Below are 15,701 nucleotides of genomic sequence, written 5' to 3' on the forward strand. Positions count from 1 at the left end.
TTCTGCCCATTTTCTAGTTGCTCCTATAGCATTCTTATGAATCTCATATTCAATCAAATTTAGAGAGCCACCTCGACAGTTTGAAAACCTCTCTCGGCAAAAGGTAATTTGAACTCCTGAAGAAGAGTGCCATTTGCTATTTCATCCTCTGCTTCACCAATCTCCTATTTCTTCAATTCAATAACTGCACTTCTCAACTGATCTTCTTCAATACTCAAGTCAAGCATCAATTCAATCCACTTCAACCCTGATTAAGATCATTTCGGACTCTCCTTTTGCTAATGCAGCCTCAGTTCCAGCATTCTGCTTAACATATTATGCAGCATCCAGATGGCCCGTTAATTTTCCATAGCTAGCTAGGAGACTGTAACCTTGCGAATTCCATCATTTCCATCCTTCGAACACCACAGATCATTAACGACACATACGATTAATATTACTCGAAGTATTCTTTGTCTTTCCACAGGTTGTTGGTCCATCTTCTTCCCAAATCTGAGTACATGGAACTGTCGGTAACAATGAATGCCATGCAGACATGGAGATGGGCAGAAACAACAGAAAACCAGAATTAGGCTCAGTCTTTTTGGATTCCACGGATGACTTTGGAGATGGTTCTATATTGATCTGTTTGAATTCTCTGGATAAATTTTAAGGAAGCTTTGCATCAGTATATTTAGGTTCTTTGGATACTACCTCATCCTCACTTGCAGGTTTCACAAATGAGGCATCAAGGCAGATTGTAGCTCTCTAATCTTTTCAGGTAACCGTGCACTTGTCACAAAAAGGGTACGAATCTGCCTTCTGACATAGTTCATCTACGAGTAAGTTTGTTTCTCGATACATGACAGGTTCACTAACAAGTGATAAAGCAAAATGTCTCAGTGATAGGCCTGCTGATATCCATTCTATTTTAACATTAGGAACACATTTCAGTCATCTTCTTGTGGAGGTCAATGGCAGAATTCACAGCCTCTAAAGGATCATCCATCTTCTAGTGCAATCTATCTGTCATAAGAGGAACAAATTGTCTTGCCCATAATCCAATTAAATTATTTAGAATACTCAATTCTGGCCAGAACATCTCTACTGACAGCTGCAGAGTCTGGACCAAGCCGTTTCGAAAATGAGGTATCTCTTGGTCACTGATTAAACCATGCCTCCTTCTACCTCGAATCAAGATCTTCCTCTTATACAGAGTAGGGAGTCCTCATCATAAGACCACAGTAACTATTTTTAGCAGGGTCATTACCAAAATTGAGGAAGCACCGTCTGATTCACTATTTGAAGAAGTGCCTGAGTCTGAATCACTTGATGAAGAGCCTGAATCACCATTGGAGGTACTAGAACTACTACATCTATTTACTCTTGAATCTGAGACTAAAATGACCGCCTTGCATGGTGCACATATGAGTTGAAAGTAGATATTCCACAACATCATTTCTCAGTCCAGAAAGTAAGGTTAGGAATTCAACATCAGAAGCTTTAAAGGCCAGAGTGATTGAATGAACATAAGGTTGGATCAAACGGGCTTGAGAGAACCATCTCATTCCAGGAATAATTGTCCCAACAACTCAACCAAAAAGTAGCAGATGTCACCACCAGATTTAAACGCATGGCAGCAGAGTAATTGCAGAATCTGAATGACTCTTGGATTTCGATAAGCAGGGCATAGTATTCCCAACAATAAACATGTCATCCTCAACAAATTTTGTATCAATATTCTCTTTGTGGCATTCATTTCCTAGACCGCTTGGCAGTGGTGTTCTCCCCTGATTCCTCAATAATACAGGCCACCACAGAATCTGACTTAGCTAAATGCTTCAAACCTTCAACAAGTTTAGGAAGGTTAAATGCAACCCTACATTGCACTGCAGCATGAACAACAGGAGAGAGAGAGAGTTTCATGCTATGAATGGATGGGCATCAACTTCCTTCTCATTGATATCTCCTTTGAACTTCTTCTGGCACAGGGCCTCTCCATCTTTATCATCCCAAAATTTGAACTCATATGTAACGTTTGTAAAACAGTCACCAGAAAACTAGGAGGAAGGAGCAAAAACAAGTATAATGGAGAATAGAGAAAACAAGAAGCGAACAAACAGGCAGAATGGAAATCAAATAAAGCCACATTTCATGATCTTTCAATGGGCTCAGGCTAGTGGGAAAGATCACAAACAAATTCAGGGCAAAAGTGCAACCAATATCTCTAGATGCCCCACAGTGAACATGATACCTCACCAGTTTCCCAGTCAAACCAAGGAAACAAAGGAAGAAGAACCAGCAGTAAAGATGCATGAGTGACTCAGAAAGTAACAGAGACATCAAGTAGAATAGTATCCAAAATGAGAAAATGCATGGTTTACAATGAACATACCTGGGGTGTTTCTTCACGAGTCAAACTTGCTTGGCTTCAAGTGTTTATTCCTCAAGATCAGCCAAACCAACAGCTTCTTTCTCTTCTGCTTCTCCCTTGATTCTCCACCCTTCTTGCCCAGCCTAGAGAATCACTCTCTGTACTCTCTCTGAAACCCAAAACAACCAGGAGAGTCCCCTTTCTCTCTGTAGACGGGCCCCTTCCTTTTTTGCAATTCTCCTTTCTTTAAAAACCTCCCCCCTGGAATCCAAAATTTCCCCCGGCAGAAGCGAACCAGAATCCTCATTCCTTCCATTTTTTGTTGCCTCTGTCCAGATTTTCCCTCTCCAAGCGTGGACTGAATCTCTAGCTTCCAAAATCCAGTACACCCAAATCCTCACTTACCAGTGATGATTCCAGCTTCTTGAGAAAATTCCAGTGATGATAGATTGACCAAAACCCTCTCCTAGTTTCAAACTAGTAGAGTAAGCACTTTAGGTCTCCTTTTCTTCCCGTCTGCAGGAGATCTTTACAAACTAGTGGTTGAATTGAGAGTGCTTCTAGCGGTTCAGCCTCAGAATGATGCTGAGTGATGAACAATGAAGAGAAATTGCCAACTTTGGTTCTTCTTTTAACTTAATCTATTAGTCCATTTTGTCAATGCCATTTTTGTTTCTGGTTGTCTTGAAAGAAATAGCCTGATACGGAAGGGTCTCACTCACTCGATATTATATGATTAACTGTACATGATTCAACAAAACACCCATCCTGATACCACTATAAGCAACTCATAACTCGTCTCATTCCAGGAGGCCAAAAGAATGACTGTATGGATATATCAACAAAAGGCAAGGTTGTGGGTGGGTTCAAAGCTCAGCTCTTCACCAAGAGGAGCACATCAGCAGGTCGTGAAAAGGATGGTCAGCATTGTGATACTCTCTTTATTTTTTAGAGAGCTCTAAAGAAAGTAATCAACAACGACAACTATATAAGCAGTCTAGTATCAATGCAAACAAATATACGGCCTCTGTCATTCCAAACCTAAGTGTCCAGGCAAAACTTAAAATCTAATAGAAAATGGTGAATAGCTAGCAGATAATAGAGATAAGGAAGGGGCCTGCAGCAAATGTACTTGGAAATACTTCCCTCCAGTCCAAAAAGTCCCCTTTGGTGTGTCGTCTCCCAAAGCCTCTCTTTGTGCGTCCTCACTTCCCCATACTGATTCTTTTCTCCCATTCTTTTTGATCCCCCAAGATCTGTGGCCTTCTGGCGGCTGTCCCCCCTCGAGAGCCTTCTATGGCAAGAGTGCTTCTTTTTTAAAGAGTTAGAAATATATGCATGTCTCTGAATCTCTTTTGCAGCCTGTGTATATGGCCTTTCCAAATGGATCAAATGTGGTTTCCTTTACGATGCCAAGTGGAAATTTCTTTAAAGAAGCAGCCTGCATCTCTTGCTTGGAAAGTGGAGATTTCCTCCTTGCAAAATCCCATGCAAAATAGAAAGTAAAGAGTAGAATAAAAAATTGTGTAATTGAAAATTAAAAATTAAAATTATGCAATTAAAACTAAAATATCAAACACATGCGTATTTAAAAAATAATAATAATAAAATATAATTTCAAATAACTTAAAAAAGAATCATTAATCTTAAGCAATTTCCTAAAAATAAATAAATAAGTGAATAAAACTAACAAACAAAAAAAGAATCAAGCACATGCAAGTCATACAAGCCATGCAAGTCATGCAACTATGCAAACCATGTAGAAAGTGAGTCAAAAAGTGCCTAAGTGATGTAGGGTGAACTAAGTGGAATCTAACCTAAAGTGCACCCAAGTGAAGCCTAACCTAAACTCGAAGGGCGGCCAAGGTGACAATGAGGGGTTAGATAAATCCCTCAACCAAAGTCTTCAAAATAGTTCGAAAAAAGATAGACCGCATGAGTAGTAATAGGCCACTATGGAACTACTATGGAGTACTGAAAGAGCACTTAATAGGACATGTGCTAAAAGGACAAAATGAATCATCTACAAGGGGCTAGATAAATCCCTCAACCTAAGTTTCCAAGATGGCTCAGAAAAGATAGGTGGTATGAGCAGCAATGGGCCATCAGGGAATTGCTATGGAGTGCTGAAAAAACACTTAATTGGGCGTGTGCTAAATAGGCAAAATTGAGGGTCTACAAATATGCCCCTCTTCGGTAAATCCCTCAACCTAAGTTTCCAAGATGGCTCAGAAAAAATAGGCGGTATGAGCAGCAATGGGCCATCAGGGAAGAGTGCTGAAAAAACACTTAATTGGGCGTGTGCTAAATAGGCAAAATTGAGGGTCTACAAATATGCCCCTCTTCGGTAAAGATCACAAGTGTAAGGAATGTGAGTAGAAATGCGAGTAACAAGTGGAACAAAGTGAACTATACCAAAGAACTAAAAAATGACCAAAATTTTGTCCTAGCATATCGTGAGGATAAGCTCGAAACACAAAGTCACACTAACAAGGATGGAACTGCTCTATGTGGGAGGAATGACAACTGAGGGAGAAGAGGATGTGATAAGCAGCACAAGGATAGAAAGAAGTGAAAAGAATGACTCTAGGTCATAAATAAAAACGAACGACTTGGATCATGGATAAGATGAACGATTCTGGGTTGGGAGCTCGGGACCCTAAATGCAACGGAAGACTTTAGGTCGTGGATGAAATAAACAACTCTAGGTTGGGAACTCGCTCTAAATGGAATGGAAAACTCTGTGTCAAGGACGAGATGAATGACTCTGGGTCAAGGGTAAGATAAATGACTCTGGGTTAGAAGCTCAAGGCTCTAATGCAATGAATGACTTTGGTTCATGGATGAGATCAACGACTCTAGGTCAAAGACAAGATAAATTATTATGGGTCGGAAGCTCAGTGTCACAAGATGATTCAAATGAGCCTTCCCATGGGCTTATATAGAGCCAGGAAGCTTCTGGAGACTCCTAGAGTGGGAAGAGTGTGGAAGATTCTAGAGAAGCCTAGAGGAATCCACACAATTCTACACTATGGTGGAAGATATGAGAGGAGTCCAGGGCTTTCAAGATTCTAGAGAAGCCTAGAGGAATCCACACAATTCTACACTATGGTGGAAGACATGAGAGGAGTCCAGGGCTTTCTAGAGAATTCTAGAAGTCTCTTGTATATCCTTGTACATAGCCTTGTACCTAGAATAATTTAGGACATTTTAGAATATAATTGAGTTGTAAGGAACCCTCCAAGGTTCCAAAGAGTTCCATTGGTGCCTATAAATAGGTGAGGGCCTCATTTGGCCGAGGTACCAAGCAAGTGAGCATCCAAGCACTTGTAAAGGCTTCCTTGAGTTAATAAGAGCTTCCATTCTTTAAAGAGTTGCCTACTAAGCTTCTTAAGCTTTCGAGTCATGAGCGTCTTAGCCTAGCAAGCTAAGCGTTGGGAGCAAGGCTAACTTAGCAAGATCAAGCATCGTGACTTGCCTAAGTGCCACATGAGCTTAGTGAACGACTAAGTCCATGACAAGTGGTATCAGAGCGCGGTTACGAAGTGGGCATAGCAAAGGAAACATGTCGGGCTCTAACGTGGAGGAGACTAGCGAGCAAACCCGTGGAAGAAAGATGGAGCATACTGCACGAGGCAGAGGCAGGAAGGATAAGTCTCGTGACACCTTAGCTAACATGGAGGCAAGGCTAGCCAAGGTGGAGATAGCCATGGCGGACACTCGGGAAGGGGTGGACTTGATCGAGCAAGGCATGGAAAAGGGCTTAGAGGATCTAAGGGAGCATATCCAAGACCTTCGCGAGGGGGTGCTAGGCTCACAAGTTCAGCCGGTGTCACACGAGGAGTTCATGTCCTTCCAAGACAAGGTCATGAGCATGTTCGCTAGTGTGGAGTCAAGGATGGGGGCCTTGGCTGCACGCATAGAGGCCTGAGACCAAGAGATTCGTCAAGAGCTGGCCATCTACAAGACTGCGGTATCAGCACGGGTCATGGCCACTCATGAGGCACCAAGAGTGGAGGTGCCCAAGCCACACACGTTTAGTGGCAAGAGGGATGCTAAGGAGCTGGATAACTTCCTGTGGCACATGGGAGCGTTACTTTGAGGCCATTGCACTGATGGATGAAGCCACTAAGGTACGCACTGCGACCCTCTACCTCACTGATAATGCTACTTTATGGTGGCGTCGACGGTTTGCCGACATAGAGAAAGGGACGTGCACCATAGACACATGGGATGCCTTTAAGAGAGAAATCAAAAGGCAAATTCTATCCTGAAGATGTGGCTTACCTAGCAAGGAAGAGTATGAAGTGTCTCAAGCACACGGGCTCGATCCGTGAGTATGTCAAGGAGTTCTTTACACTTATGCTTGAGATACCCAACATGGCCGAGGAGGAGCTACTATTTAACTTCATGGACAACTTGCAAAGCTGGGCCGAGCAAGAGTTGAGGAGACGTGGTATCCAAGACTTAGCCACGGCCATGGCGGTAGCAGAGTCCTTGGTAGATTATAGAAGGGGAGACTCCTCCAAGCCAAAGCCACCATCCAAGGGTAACCAGGCCAAAGGTGGGGGAGACAAGGGATCACGAGGCCACACTTCTAAGGAAGGATCAAGCAAAGGCCCTAGTGGCAAGGATGGCAAAGGCAAGGATAAACAAAAGGAGTTCACACCCAGGACCAATTGCTTCCTGCGTGATGGTCCACACTAGGCACGGGACTGCCCTAAGAGGAAGGCTCTAAATGCTATGATTGAGGAGAAGGAGCAGGAAGGCGATGCTAAAGTGGGATCGTTGCAGCTCTTAAATGCCCTTAAGGCCAAGCCGATGCCTAAGTCGCCTCAAAGCAAAGGACTAATGTATGTAGAGGTCCTTGTGAATGGGAAGGCCACCAAGGCCCTGGTAGACACTGGTGCCACTCATAACTTTGTCTCGGAGGATGAGGCAAGAAGGCTGGAGCTCCAAGCATCCAAGGAAGGAGGATGGCTCAAGGTAGTTAATTCAGCTGCCAAGCCATCACATGGAGTAGCTTGCGGGATGACTATGCACATCGGCTCATGGGAAGGAAGGGTCGACTTCACAGTGGCACCCATGGATGACTTCAAGATGGTGCTAGGAATGGACTTCCTACAGAAGGTCAAGGCCGTGCCATTACCTTTCCTACACTCAATGGCTATCCTAGAGGAAGAGAAGCTGTGCATGGTCCCTACGGTCACTGAAGGTACGCTCAAGACCCCTATGCTATTAGTTGTGCAAGTTAAGAAGGGGTTAAAGAGGAAAGAGATGACCTACCTTGCCACCCCGAAGGAAGAAAGGGATGATGGGTCGGGAGAACCCATGCCTAAGGAAATCGAGGGGGTCCTTGATGAGTTCAAGGACGTGATGCCGCCCGAGTTGCCTAAGAGACTTCCTCCTAGGAGAGAGGAAGATCACAGGATTGAGTTGGAGCCGGGAGTCAAGCCCCCTGCTATGGGGCCATATAGGATGGCACCACCCGAGCTGGAGGAGCTAAGGAAACAACTTAAAGAGTTGCTAGACGCAGGGTTCATCCAACCATCCAAGGCTCCCTATGGCACGCCGGTCTTGTTTTAGAAGAAGCACGATGGATCCCTACGGATGTGTATTGACTACCGGGCACTCAACAAGGTGACGGTAAAGAACAAGTACCTTATCCCGCTCATTGCTGACTTGTTCGATCAACTTGAAAGGGCAAGATATTTCACAAAGCTAGACTTAAGGTCAGGCTACTACCAAGTCAAGATTGCGGAGAGGGACGAGCCAAAGACCACATGTGTGACCAGGTACGGCTCATACGAATTCCTAGTGATGCCTTTCGGACTCACCAATGCCCCTACGACTTTCTGCACCCTTATGAACAAGATCTTCCACCCATACTTAGACAAATTTGTGGTGGTGTACTTGGATGACATAATCATCTACAGTAACACCCTAAAGGAGCACGTAGAGCACTTGAGGAAGGTCTTTAAGATCTTAAGGCAGAACAAGCTATATGTAAAGAAGGAAAAATGCTCCTTTGCTAAGGAAGAAGTGAGCTTCCTAGGGCATCGCATCAAGGATGACAAACTGATGATGGATGATAGCAAGGTGAAAGCCATTTAGGAATGGGATCCACCAACCAAGGTACCAGAGCTCAGGTCTTTCCTTGGTTTAGTTAATTACTACCGGCGGTTCATAAAGGGTTATTCGGTAAGGGCAACTCCACTCACGGATCTTCTTAAGAAGAATAAGGCATGGGAATGGGACGAAAGGTGCCAACAAGCCTTTGAGGATTTAAAGAAGGCTGTGACTGAGGAGCTGGTGTTGGCACTACCCGACCACACCAAGGTTTTTGAGGTACACACAGATGCCTCAGACTTTGCTATTGGGGGAGTCCTTATGCAAGAAAGGCACCTGATCGCATTTGAGAGTCGCAAGCTAAACGACACGGAAAGGCGTTACACGGTGCAAGAAAAAGAGATGACCGCCATCGTCCACTGCTTGCGCACCTGGAGGCATTATCTTCTGGGGTCTCACTTCATAGTGAAGACCGACAATGTTGCCACTAGCTACTTCTAGACACAGAAGAAGCTAAGTCCTAAACAAGCTAGGTGGCAAGACTTCTTGGCCGAGTTCGACTATACGCTAGAGTATAAGCCAGGAAGTGCTAATCATGTGGTCGACACCCTAAGCCGTAAAGCGGAGCTAGCGTCCATGACAAGTCAGCCCCAAGGAGACATAATGGATTTTCTAAGGAAAGGACTGCAACATGATCCAGTGGCTAAGAGTCTCATCGCCCTGGCTTATGAAGGGAAGACTAAGCGGTTTTGGGTGGAGGACGACCTACTCTACACTAAGGGGAGACGACTCTACGTGCCTAAGTGGGGGAACATAAGGCGGAATCTGATAAAGGAGTGCCATGACACCAAGTGGGCTAGGCACCCTGGACAACTACGCACAAGGGCACTACTCGAGTCGGCTTACTACTGGCCTCAGATATGGGATGAGGTTGAGGCCTATGTGAGAACTTGTCTTGTGTGCCAACAAGACAAGGTGGAGCAACGACAACCTAGAGGCTCGTTGGAGCCACTACCTATAGTAGAGCGCCCATGGGACAACGTCACCATGGACTTCATCATCGGGCTACCCAAGTCGGAGGACAGTGGATCTATCATAGTGGTAGTGGATAGGTTCTCTAAGTATGCAACCCTCATAGCAGCCCCAACCGACTGCACTACGGAAGAGACGGCGAGGCTATTCCTAAAGCAAGTAGTCAAGTATTGGGGGTTGCCTAAGTTCATCATCAGTGATCGCGATCCGTGCTTCACTGGGAAGTTTTGAAGGGAGCTCTTCAAGCTTATGGGTTCGGAGCTTCACTTCTCCACAAGCTTTCACCCACAGATGGATGGGCAGATGTAGACCCTCAATTTTGTCCTTTTAGCACATGTCTTTAAGTTTGTTTTCAGTGCTCCACATTAGTTCCTTGGTGGCCCATTACTACTCGTACAACTTATTTTTTTCTGAGTCACCTTGGAGATTTTGGTCGAGGGATTATCTGACCCCTTATTGTGACCCCTGGCAGCCCTATTTTAGACTTAGGCTTTTCGTTCATTTTTAGGATAGTTTTTAGGGTAGCTCATTTAGGCACCCTAGGCCCACCTAGGCACTTAGGCCCATTTAGGCACCCTAGATCCACTTAGGCACTTAGGCCCATTAGGTCCACCTTGGCCCACTTAGTCTCACCTTGGCCCATTAGTCTTTTTTTTAGTATGACTTGTATGGTTGTATGACCCATTGATCTCATTTACTTATTTATTTATTTTTATCTTTATTTTTTTATTATTACTAACCACTTTTATTTGATCATTTATTATGGTTTTATTTATTCATTTATTTTCATTATTATCAATCATTTTTAGTTATTTAGTTATTTAGTATTCTTACTTATTTGTTTATTATCTTGTTATTTATTCATTTATCTATTATTATCATTTTATATTCTCCGATTTATTTATTTAGTTATTTATTTATTTTATTATTTATTATTTATTTTATTATTTATTTATTTATTTATTTTAATAATTTGAAATTTTTATGGAAGAAGTCTACTATTGGAGAAGTTTTTGAAAACGGTAAAACTCTTTAAATGATATGCATGGATTGTAGGTGATATGCGTGGATTGGTATTGTTTGAAATTTAAAAAAAAAAAGAGTTTTTCCGGTGCATAAGATAAAATTTGGAGAGAGGAAGACTCCTCATGTAGAAGGACTATGATTTGCTATAAAAAGCTCTAACAGATAGGTTTTAGAGGGGAGGACTTTCAGCACATAGAAAAAAAAAAAAACAGAGAGAGAGAGAGGCGGAAAAATTGGAGTTTCAGAGAAGACTTTCTAAGTGAGAAGCTGTTGGTGGAGAAGAAGGAGAGGGCGGTTGAAGAAATCTCAGACGACATACCAGTGGGATCTCCTTGCCAGAAGAGAGCGTTCCTCGGTATGTTTGTTGAGAACTCCTTACTCAGTGTTATTATCACTTTGTTCTATAATTGGTTTTGTGTTCTAATTTGTGCTTGAGAGAGGGGGTGTATACACTCAAAGAGGAAGTTGTGCATGAGATTTATAAGAGTGGTGTACACTTAAAAGAGAGAGCAACAGATTGGTGGACAAAACATTCGTACATTGCACAACTTCAATGGTCAAAAGGGTAGTGGAACCAGGTCCAGATTGCAGCATAAAATTTATGTTTTTTTTAAAATGAGACTTCAAATGGTGGGTCCCTTGGGATCAGGGCTGGATGATAGTGATAGATATGTAGGGATGGTGGCAGCTAGTGGGGAAATTATATTGTACATCAGCTTCAGCACGTAAGGGAGTAGCCACCATTCTGACATGAATTCCCCATTGTGCACCCTGTTTATGATTATCTTCCTACAAAATACACAAGACTTTGTCATCTCAGGTGCAGCTATAACATCAGTATACCTGTTGAGACCCCTTCCTACTGAGATTTCTTGATCTAAAATCGGTTTGTTAAAAAGAAAAGAACTACCCATCTTAAGTATTAAATGATTTAATCTTTGCTGCCAGTTTTCATCAAACCACTGACCCTTCAACTTCAAAAATTCATTTTGACAACTTTAGGATATCTGTAAAAAATTTCCAGAAATTTTATGACTTTCCTCACTTCTTGAACTTGAATTTGAGGTTTTTTTTGAGTTAGAAATTCATTATGAGATAGAAGATATAAATGAGTCTTTAGGGGGACTCCGTTTTCACATAGTTCTGGACACCCAAGATCTTTTGGAAAAAAAAAATACTAGAGGACTTTTTAAAATTGATTCAATATTTTTTCTCAATTATAAGCTTCTTGAAATTGATTTTAGACACATAAAATATTAGAAAATATGCATTTTTGAGGGAGATATGATTTTTCAAAGTTGTGCCTACTGCGCATGCTGGAGTTTGTACATCTGATTAGATTTATAGTTTTAAAAATATTTTTAAGTACTATTCGACCCCGAATTTATTTTTTATGTGATATATACATTTTGAAATATGTGTGTGATTTTTTTTATGATTTTATAGGATCATTTATTATTTTTTAAAAATTCATTTATGCACGTCACTTTTCCTTACCTAATCTGGACTTTGTAGAACCTTTAGGTGTCTTTGCGATAATCTGTCTTTTGAATGAGTGTTTGGCTTTCGGTATGTTAATCTAGATGTGTTTGTGTGTTTAATTGATCTCATGCTAATTCTTGATTGTTATTCTTAATAGATGTGTTCTTGAATATTCGTCATTAATTCTTGGGGGGTATCTCGTTAGCTTATTTGATCTAAGTTTGAATAGTTTAATTGCTTTGGTAGTCTCTAGTAAAATTTACTTTTCGGAGGCCATCGAAAAATAGTGAAGATTGGCCTCCATTCTCACCATTTCAATTTTCTTGGTCGTAAAAAATTCTACTTTGTGATTTTGTTCTCTTTTGTTTTGCTTGGTATTTTGATTCATACACTTTATTGCTTTCAAATTAATTTCTTTTTATTTGTAAAATACAACACTATTCTCAAAAGCTCATTTTCCTTAAAAATCCATTTCAAAAATTCATTTAGAGTTCTTAGAATCAAAATCTCATTTTTTAAAATAATGTGCAACCATGTTTTGATCTGATCGGTTTACATCTTTCAAATAAAATTACAGTTTGAATAAAACACGAATCAAAGCTTGTGGTCCCAAATAAATGAGATAATTCTAAGTTAAATTCGTGTATATCGATTAGGGAATTGGTGAAACCCCTACATAAGAAAATCTTTTCAAAATTTATTTTTGTTGCCACATTTGACACTTGTTGAAATCACGTCTATCTATTTTTTTAGGAATTATATACAAGATGTATGTGATAATTGATGATTCTATATACTTTGATCACTTTTGCTATGCTAATTAGATAATGAGCATGCTAGGATTTCTATATTTTATTATTTGTTATCTAACCCTTTACAACTTGAGGAAGCACGTTACAAATTATCTATGCTATCCAGGTATATCCTCTATCACCTACTTTCTGAATTATGTGAATATGCTTGTCATTGTGAAATAATGCTTATGTCTAATAATGTTTGAGTGTTCTGATATACATGTTTCATTGTTTGATTATTTATAATAAAATACATGTTAGATGATATATTGTTTAAATTAACTATCGATGTTTTATGATAGCGCTTGAGAAGCGGTCCAGGTACGCATCCTAACCTTTCTTTATTATGATTTGATCTTGTTTGGCATGCTATTTTTTTTTAACCACCTAGCCTACTCAGGTATCCATAATTAACCGATTAATTGCCACGTTTCCCTCAACTTAGTCAGTAGAGACCTTTATAGGGCTTAGAGGGGTGCTACCTTTTAAACGTACCTTCCCAATAGGTAACCTGATCCCCGGATCTAGACTCGGGTTTTTCAAAGACATGCCTTTTTTCCAAAAATTATGGAGTCATTTTTTAGGGTTTTTCTTTCTTGTTTTATTTTCCCTTTAAAATAAAAATAAAATAAGTGGCGACTCCAACTTTTTTTTTCCAAAAATTAATTTTTCACAAATAAATAAAAAGCGAGTCTCGCCGATCGAGTGGGGACGCACGTGAAAAATGCGGGTCCACAGCAGACTGAGAGGGTGAACGTTTTACTAGAGCTATACTTGAGGCACTTCGTGAGTGCCAACCAGAAAGATTGGGCTAAGTTGCTAGAATTAACCCAGTTCTCGTACAACCTACAAAGGAGTGAGGCAACCAATAAGAGCCCGTTCGAGCTAGCCACAGGGCAATAACTGTTAACTCCTCACACTCTAACGATAGGTTATACGGGGAGAAGTCCAGCGGCTTTCAAGTTCGCGAAAGGGTGACACGAGCAAGCTGACATAGCACGCTCATACTTGGACAAGGCCGCTAAGAAAATAAAGAAGTGGGCAGACAAGAAGTGACGTCACACGGAGTACAAGGTCGGAGACATGGTGCTTGTCAAGCTCCTTCCTCAACAATTCAAATCCCTAAGGCCGGTGCATAAGGGCCTTGTGAGGAGGTATGAAGGACCCTTCCTCATACTTGGGAAGGTCGGCAAGGTGTCTTATAGAGTTAAGCTACCACCAAGGTTGAAGATTCATCCTGTCTTCCACGTAAGCTACTTGAAACCCTATCACGAAGACAAGGATGATCCAAGCCGAGGGTTGTCTAAGAGGGCACCTACAGCAGTCGTGACCTCCTATGATAAGGAGGTAGAACACGTTCTCGCAGATCGGGTCATCAGGAGACGAGGAATACCTCCTGCTACGGAATACTTAGTGAAATGGAAGGGACTACCAGAAAGCGAGGCTAACTGGGAGCCAGCAGATGCACTATGGCAATTCCAGAAGCAGATTGAGCGGTTCCGAGTAGAAGGCGCGACGAGGACGTCTGCGGCTTAGGTGGGGGAGAGTGTCACAAGATGATTCAAATGAGCCTTCCCATGGGCTTATATAGAGCTAAGAAGCTTCTGGAGACTCCTAGAGTGGGAAGAGTGTGAAAGGTTCTAGAGAAGCCTAGAGGAATCCACACAATTCTACACTATGGTGGAAGACATGAGAGGAGTCCAGGGCTTTCTAGAGAATTCTAGAAGTCTCTTGTATATCCTTGTACATAGCCTTGTACCTAGAATAATGTGGGACATTCTAGAATATACTTGAGTTGTAAGGAACCCTCTAAGGTTCCAGAGAGTTCCATTGGTGCCTATAAATAGGTGAGGGCCTCATTTGGCCAAGGCACTAAGCAAGTGAGCATCCAAACACTTGTAAAGGCTTCCTTGAGTTAATAAGAGCTTCCATTCTTTAAAGAGTTGCCTACTAAGCTTCTTAAGCTTTCGAGTCGTGAGCGTCTTATCCTAGCAAGCTAAGCATTGGGAGCAAGGCTGACTTAGCAAGATCAAACATCGTGACTTGCCTAAGTGCCACACGAGCTTAGTGAACGACTAAGTCCGTGACATCAGGCTCTAAATGCAATGAATGACTCTAGTTCAATGATGAGATGAACGACTCTCAATCAAGGGCAAGATAAATGACTCTAGGTCAGAAGCTCAAGACTCTAAATGCTATGAATGACTCTGGGTCGTGATGTAACAGGTAACTCCGGGTTATAATGAATAGCTCAGGGTCGTATGAACAACTTACAGCTATGAGCTCTGGGCTCTATGACTAATCGACTAGAAGGAGAGTGTGATATGCAAACCCAAGTCAAACCGCTCACAGGCGACCAAATGATAAAGGCTCGGCTCGGGGCTAGAAAGGCTCCAAGCCTAAGGAAATGATAACTCAAGGCCACGAGGGTCATGGCCTAAAAGGAAATGATAGCTCAGGGCCATAGGGCTTAAGGCTTAAGAGAAGAAAGATAACTCAAGGCTACAAGAATCAAGGCTTAAAAGAAAAAGGATAGCTCAGGGCTACAAGGCTTAGGGCCATGAGAAGAGGGATAGCTCTGGGCTATGAGGCTTAAGACCCAAAAGGAAATGATAGTTCAAGGCTACGAGGCTTAGGGCCTAAATGGAATTGAATAACGAAGACTGACTCGATAGCAGACGGGAAAGAAATGGGCTAAAAGCTATAGACTCTAAACATCAAGGATCACACTACTAGGCTTAAGAAGAGAAATATGTCCCAGTATCTAGGGTGCTCGCGCTACCGAAACAACTAGTAAATCAATTATTTGCTGAAATCAATGGGTAAAAAATCGATGCATCATAACAATATCCTTTGGAAAAAAAATCTGAACCAAAAAATCTCTTTGTGTGTCTCAAAAAATGCTCTGTCGATAAATCTCGAAAAGACAAATCTCAAAGTGTGTA

The sequence above is a fragment of the Vitis riparia genome, chromosome 18 (genome assembly GCF_004353265.1).
Source record: "Vitis riparia cultivar Riparia Gloire de Montpellier isolate 1030 chromosome 18, EGFV_Vit.rip_1.0, whole genome shotgun sequence".
Classification (NCBI taxonomy): Eukaryota; Viridiplantae; Streptophyta; class Magnoliopsida; order Vitales; family Vitaceae; genus Vitis; species Vitis riparia.